We start from the raw sequence: 7,976 nt of genomic DNA, 5'->3' as shown, positions 1-7,976 counted from the left end.
GCATAGTTAATACACCTCCCTGAGAGGCGGAGCTGTACTGACATAGCGCTGTCTACATGGGGGTTTAGGTCAGTATAACTGCGTTGCTCAGGGATGTGGATTTTTCACACCTCTGAGCAATGTAGTTATACTGATATAGGTCTGTAGTGTAGACCTGGCCTAAATTGGCATAGAGAGGCACTTATGTTGGCGGAAGCCAAACTTAAGTGAAGACACTTCCACAGCTAGGTCAACACAAGGCAGTTTATGTCGACCTAACCATGCAGTGTAGACCAGCCCTGAAAATCATAGACTGAATAGGGACACTGGATTTGTGGTTTATTACAACCATCTGTAACTCCCTAACCCCCTCTTTTTGTTTATGACTTCGGAAGTGTTAATGGGCCACTCTACCTTGAATAGTCTTTTACAATATGTGCTAACTATGCTAAACAATCTGTTCCACCTTGCATTTTGCTGCAAGCTGGGAGTTCCTTTCCCAGAACTGTCTGACTTGCAAGCTTATTTCTCTCACCAACAGAAGATAGTCCAATAAAAAGTAATCAAATGGACAGGTTCATATCATATGAATAAAAAAGAATGCAAATATCACTCCCATACTTCCGAATGTGTATGCAAATAATTAAAAAAGACTATAGTGCACAAAAAATATAATCCAAAGAGTTGAACTTTAGTGTTACAGTGGGCATTGTTTAATTCAGAGTTAAATGCTGATTTGTTTTGAAGTCATTCTGTTATAGTGTTAGCCAAAGACAGGCATGGTCATACCCAGAAGCAGAGACAAAAGAGGTTACTTTAAGTTGTAGATATGCAAGAATTAAAAAGTAACAAAAAAAATTACTAAGATTTCCAGTTTACTGGATATGAAGTTATTTGATAGTTGCTAACTCTGTAATAGATTACACAGTTTGTTTTATGTCACGTGAACTTTGTACCAGGCTATTCTGAGTTCATAAATATGCGGAACTTCATACAAGCAGCCCTTGAAAGTCAATTTCTGCAGATTTTACTGGTAAGAAATTTTTCCATTTGTATTTAATCAATTACATTTTATATAATATTAACCAGAGGCTGAATCTTTCATAGCACAGATTTCAGGGAAGCTATAAAGAAAACAAATTTTAAAATCTAATACAAAAACAGGAGTATAACTTATTACATTTATAATTGATTATAATTCCTACAAACCATCAAAGTAACTTCATGTGAAGAAAAGTTTCGTACCTTTTGCCTAGCCATATTCTACTTTTAATACACATTTGCTTTCTAAAAGCCACTGAATAGAAGTGTGCAGTTGGTTTACTTCACTATTTCCAACCAAGCTTAATTAGTGAAGTTTACTGAGATATAACAATAACTCTGGGAAAGTATCTTGGTAAATTGAAATAAATTATCAATAACTTATTAAATCATAATGGCTCTAATGGTGTCTAAAGTCCATTTTTTTAAAACTACTTATATTTGTATTTATCTAGTAAAGGAAATTAATATATGTTTTTAAAATAGGCATTCAGCCATATATGTGTTAACCCAGAAGACTATAATGGCACTAAAGAAATAATAAATGTAAATAATACATGTAATGTATACTTTTCAAAATTATAATGCACAACAAAATAGGCACTTTTCTAGTAGGTAATAATACCTAACAAAATAAGTATAAAGGACTACTATTACAAAACCCTATCCAGTGCATGAGCGTCGCAAAGTGCACAGATGTATTATGTGTAGAAAGAATGCCATGTTTATAGATGCTAATTTTTAACTGGCACAAGTAACTCTTTGCACTTTGATTGTCTGAAGAAGGCTAAAAACCTACAGTGTCAGTTGGTAATATTATTGTGAGTAAGCGATAACTTGAACTACTGATTATTTATTAACTGAAAGTTGAAAACTAATTACCTGAAATTCTAGTATGTAGGGTTAGATTTACTTTTATCTTATAAACATTGAGCACTATTACAGTGCCATAAAGAGGGTGGAAATCAAAAACGTAGCATTCAACTTTACAACCTCTGCTTACTCTGCGTAGTACTGAACACATACAAATAGTCACTCTGACTTCAATAGTACATTGTTATTTGCATAGCTCCCAATGTGTACACAGCACTGTATTGTTGTGGAGCCAAGTGTAGACATGCCCTTAGTGTCTGTACATACATCTACAACCACTGCACTCTTAAAACTGCCTTAAATGGAAGACTTGTTCACGCATCAGCTTCAACAAATCCTGCATCGTGGCAGGGGGTTGGACTAGATGACCCTTGTTCCTTTCTAATCCCATGATTCTATGGCCCTATATTCTCTATAGCAAACAAATAACTATTTCTAGGGATCTAGCACTAATTTATTAAAAGGTGAATTTTGACCTATCCTTATTTACATCATGAGACTCCTATAGAAATGCCAATCTAAGCCATCAATGCCTTCAAGACGTGTGTCCCAATTGCAATTTTTTCATTAGAAACATAAGCCGTATGTGCAGTTTTACTCTTTATTAAAGGGACTATACGGTATCTCTGCTTACTTTTGTTTAAGAAGATTATGCCTCCTGTAGCCCCCTATTTGTCAGGGCGCCCAAGCAGGCGGCACTGTTAAACATAGTTTTCCAAATTAGTTTTCTTAGGGCGTGAGCAAATGTTCAGTCTTAGGAAGGCATACTGTGTTATTTTTTGTTATGCAGGGTTTTGAGTGGAAGCGGTAGTCCTTGGAGAGTGAGCAATGTGAGCAGCAGAAAAGTTTGTCTATCTTGGTCTTTGATGAGAGTCAATTCTTGAGGCAGAGTTACTCCCAGAAACCAGGAACTGGGGTTGGCTGCAGTTCCTGACAGAAGAGATGGCCTGCATGCTGTTTGACCACCTCTCTTTCCGGACTGATGCATGTGTGTAAATTAAATAAGTTATACAATGACTACTCAGACTCCTCATCACTGATTTCTCCTCCACTGGGAAGGTGACCTGCAAGGCCCTGAACTCTGCAAATGCTCAGCAGAGGGGCAATACTGGTATCAGAATGGAACACTTGTGCTGGAAGAAGGGGCAGTCACATTAGAAACATGCTGCAAAATCTGCCATCACAAGTAGGAGAAACAACTGATTTAAAATTAATCCCAAATGCGGGAAGTTGGCCAGACTTCTCTTTTTCAATCCAGAAACAAAAATTGCAATAGAAGAGGCTTGTAGGGAAGAAAGGGAGAAGCAAAGCCTGCTGGCCCCAGAAGTTGCAACTACTATAGTGGAGCACTGAAACTGATCCTCAGCTTGTGTAAATTAGCATAGCACCATCCTTCACTAGATGAGAAACTAGCCCGGACTATTTTATTTCCATTATTTATGTCATGGCTGTCTAGCCCCTTCTCAGCAGTGGTGCAAGTGGAATCCATTTCTTACTTGTAAGTGGGGGGAGCCATGGCGGGCACGTGACCTCTTCATGTGACCCTCCACGTGACTTCTACCACCCTGCCTCCAGCCCGGAGCCCCCACGCTCTCCCCGTCCCCTCCCCATGATCCACCCCCCCTTACCTGGGGATGGGGGAGGCTCTGTCCTCCTCCCGCTTTGCCTTCGGAACTGCAGCGGTGAAAGGAGCAGCTCCTACAGCGTGGCTCTACCACCCCAGCTTCCACACAGGGTCCCCTCCATCTGTATAGCAGCCCCGCCAGATGACAGGGCTGGGGGGACCGGGCTGAAGGCGGTACAGCAGCCACACCAGAGGAGCTGCCAGTGTGGGGCTGGACAGTGGCCCCATGTTCTGCTCCTTTCCCTGCTGCGGTTCCTGGGAAAGCCCTGCGGTTCAGGGCTCTCCCGGGAACCACAGCGAGGAAAGGAGGAGAATGCCAGCAAGCTCCTCTGGTGGCTGTACCGTCCCCAGCTCTGTCCTCCGATGGGGCTGCTGCTGGGAGCTGGAGGAGACCCTGTGTGGAAGGGCTGGGGGCGGAGGAGCTGCTGGTGAGGGGCGCCCAGTAGCCCCATGTTCTGCTGCTCCTCTTTCCGGTATGCTGTACCAGCTATAAATATCTTGCCCTACTTGCTCTGATGCTTCTCGGACAATAAAAAGGAAGCCTCTTGCAAACAAACATGATGTTTGATGACCAACTTGGGGAGCAACCTTCTTTCTTGCAGTGCTTCCCAAAAATTGGAGGCTGCAGAACTGCAACAGAAAAGCCAGTCTGAAATAGAACATGAACAAGCTTGCCCATAGCATTCCAGCACGTCCTAGTTTTGGCCAGGTTGGAAATACTGCCTGGGACTTATGACACATAAAAAGGTGATCAAACAAAGCAGGTTTTGTGTTTGTTGTGGTAATGTCATATTTTTGTCTGTCACAAAAGACTCAGGTCTGTGTATGAGGAATGGCTAAAGGAGCAAGTTGGTTTTTATTTTATCTGAACTGGTTCACCCATTCCTCACAGAAAATGTATTTTAAATAGTTAACTAATCTGTAGTATTAGTTAACACCCTGAAGCCAGCATTGCTCTTCACAGACATCAGTACTATCACTGTAAATCAGGGGACTTGGGGTTTGTTTGTTCATTTTTGGTGACCTGTTTTGACAGAGATTATTCATTTTGTAAAAATTACCTCAACAGAACTTTTGTCTTAGCAGTGGGCCAAAGTAATCAACACACAAATCTCATTAATAAGTAATAAGCAAGAATAGCTTTTTTTTTTTGTTCTACGAATAAAAGCACACAAGTCATATTTTAATATCAGTAGTCTTACCTTTCTAATGCGATGGATGTGCCCTCTCTCCCCTGCCACGGCAGCCCCCAAGCTGGCGCTGGGAAGGAATGGGGTCTTTCCCTGGCAGCTGCAGCCCTGGAGCTGGGGAAAGCAGCCCTGCATGTCCCAAATTCCTCCCACCTCCTTTTCTCACCCCATTCTCCCCTGCCACCTATCTCCCCCAAGGCCACCACCTCACCTTACATGCGAGTCTTCTGAGGGGCCAGTGGCCCTTCATTTTTTCCCTTTTCTCCATTCTCCACCTCATCCCTTTCTGTTGTTGTCTTATGAAAATCTCATTGCATGGGGTGATGGAACTATGCCTTTAAAATAGTTCCTATTCCTTGTCTCTCTTTTGTTACATTGTTTGTTGAGATTGTGACATCAGAGGTTACTCTCCCAATGATCACAAACGCTTTCACACTTATTCATTTGGATATTATGAGATTATTAGTTAAAACACCTTAGAACTATTTTTTTGAATAAAAACATTTGGAAACATAGGAATTGCCACACTGAATCAGACCTGAGGTCCATCTAGTACAGTATCCTGTTCTCCCCTCGTCAATGGAGTGGTTTTCTCTGAAATACCACTGGGGTGGCAACAAGAGTTTAGAGTCACCAAAAGACCTGTGCACCGGCACACAGGACCAAAAAAGCCCACAGAAAAACAAACAAAAAGCCTTCTGCAAGCCCACACCTAGGGAGCATAAATGAACTGCACCAACACACAAACAGTTAAATATTTCTATTTTGATAGTTCTTTATTTGGATCAAAATAATATTCAGTAAAATTTGCACTAGTGAGCAGTTTACGACCCTCCAAGATCTAGACTTTTATGACACTGGATTTTAAATGTGTAATAAAGACTCAAGGACACAACAGCAGATGAGGAAGCCTGAAATGATGTGCAATTCAACTCTTAAACAAGTATACTTGGGTCTTTTATTCATATATATTTTTAGATAATACTGTAAGTATGGATATGTAAGCATGTATGACTTTATGCTGATGAGCACCATTGAAGTCAATGGAGCTATGTGACTATATAATAAGGGCATAATCCAAAAGCTGTTGAAGTCAATGTAAAGAATCGCACTGACTTCAAAAGACTTTGGATCTAGCCCTAATGCCCTTGACCCTTACAGCTTAAACACTAAAGGCCTCTGCTACCCACACTTCAAGTAGTACCTTCTTCCAAGAGAAGTCGCATTGCATTCAAAGGCCCTACTTGATATGAAAATTTAATCCTAAATTAGTTGAAGAGCCACAAATAAAACTGACAACCTCTGGTAACAATCAGTGAGCTAACTCCACATTCCATAAGATGTTGTGAATTTGGATGTAAAACGACTGACCTGCTTCATTATCTGGTTTATTTGAGTTATAGATTACAGACAAATTGATATTACTCCTGTTGATAGGAATATTGAACCGAAATTATTTCCAGAAGAGCATTTCTACATACAGTGAGAGAAGTTTCTCATTTTCCTTACTATAATATAAACAAATGTCTAAGTAATAACTTCCATGACAGTATATTTTATATTGGTGCTATCTGGGCTTGAGAAAACTGCTATAGTCATGAAATAGCATACACTGTAATGAAAAGTCAAATGGGAGGCCACTGCCTACAAGTAATGTCCTAATGCCTGCCATTGTGTCATAATGCATTCATGAGCATGTCTTATCTAGGAAGCTTATCCTGCCTAGCAACTAATCCTAGCTAGGAGATGACAGTAAATGGTTGGTTGCCTGAGCTCAGCAGTGGTGGGAAATAAATCAGCTATAGTGGAACTGCTCCAAAAGAAGTTATTACAGCTTCTTTTCATTTAAGATTCAGAGTCCTGGATTTAAGGTACAGCTAATTTTCTCAATAGGCATTAGCCAGTGAATGTTTCTTCACCTGTTTCTATGGGAGAGTGATAGTAACTTTGTTTTGTACCTATGAATAAAATAGTGGAAGCCGTCATGAAGATGTTTTAAATAGATTACTGAAGGGAAAATATGCATAGAATCATGGAGGTAAATTCACCAGGTCCTACCTACTTCATTGATTCACTTATGCCAGGTCTGAATCTGGCCTCTGACCTTTATCTTAAATCAGACGCATCCAAATATTTTCAAGTTTACTGAGCATAGCCTTAATTAAAGCCTTGCTTATAATAAACTATATAAAACAAGTTGCAGAGGTCTGGGACATTTTTTCCTCCATAAACAAATGTAATTGCGAAAACTCAAAGGTTTGGTTTAGACGCTTGCTAAAAGTTATTCAACATATTTGGTTTGCAAATCTTGTGAGAATAGGCTCTCCTGTGGCAATTCCAGTGTTACCTAACTTCAGACAAGTCAGAAATGCAAGGGGTGAAATCCTGGCCCCATTGATGTCAGTGTGGCCAGGATTTCACTCTGAATTTATCTAGCGTGTGCATAGTCATCTAGCCAAGCAATGGCATCTTCAGTGGCATGATGCAGTTCTTCTAGGCCACCGCTGAACCTAGTCAGCAGGCATTCATCGACACTGTGCGGTGGCATCTGTGCTGCGCCGCAGCTGCACAAAGGGCTGTCACAAAAGCCCCAGCGATACTGTTTGGCTGCACAGAGACCTTGCCCAGTCCAGAACCTGTTCAACAGGGACCACTGGGGACGGGGCAAGTCAAAACCAGGTGGGCAAATGGTGGGTTCAGTGACGAGGGACTGGTTGGAGCTTATAACACATATCCATTGGAATGGATTTCATTCTCTGAGCAGGGCCGGCTCCAGGCACCAGCCTGGCAAGCAGGTGCTTGGAGTGACCACTCTAGAGGGGGGTGGCAGGTCCAGCTATTCGGTGGCAATTCCGCGGACGGTCCCTCACTCCTGCTTGGAGCGACGGACCTTCTGCCGAATTGCCGCCGCAGATCATGATCTCGGCTTTTTTTTTTTTTTTGGCTGCTTGGGGCGGCCAAAATCCTGGAGCTGGCCCTGTCTGTGAGAATAATTTCTTGTATTAATGAGCCTTGATTTTCCAAGCTACTGAGGGGATTTGGATGCCCAATACTCATTCAAACTAATGTGCATCCTAACCCCCTAGACAGACTGGAAAATCGCAACCCATGGTATCTATACTAACGTAGGTATTTATATTGGTCTCACCACTATGTTATGTGTGAGCGTCATATGAGAAAGTAGATATGTTGTCAAAATTATAGAGCACAATGGAGAGTTAGTATTCTGAGTTACATTTCCACTTCTGTCTTTAATCTCTTGTGTAACT

The 7,976-nt window shown here is 41.3% G+C and overlaps 1 long non-coding RNA gene across 1 annotated transcript in view; it reads left to right on the top strand.

Annotated features, from left to right (window-relative positions):
* The first annotated feature begins 833 nt into the window (after positions 1-833).
* LOC128845675 (uncharacterized) overlaps positions 834-7,976 on the top strand; it is a 53,112-nt gene continuing 45,969 nt past the window's right edge. Inside the window, exon 1 of the long non-coding RNA XR_008446701.1 lies at positions 834-1,012. This is a non-coding gene — a long non-coding RNA (uncharacterized LOC128845675). The remainder of the gene's footprint in view (positions 1,013-7,976) is intronic.

Source organism: Malaclemys terrapin, chromosome 11 (assembly GCF_027887155.1).
Source record: "Malaclemys terrapin pileata isolate rMalTer1 chromosome 11, rMalTer1.hap1, whole genome shotgun sequence".
In the NCBI taxonomy this organism is placed as follows: domain Eukaryota; kingdom Metazoa; phylum Chordata; order Testudines; family Emydidae; genus Malaclemys; species Malaclemys terrapin.
This window is presented reverse-complemented; position numbering and strand designations above follow the sequence as displayed.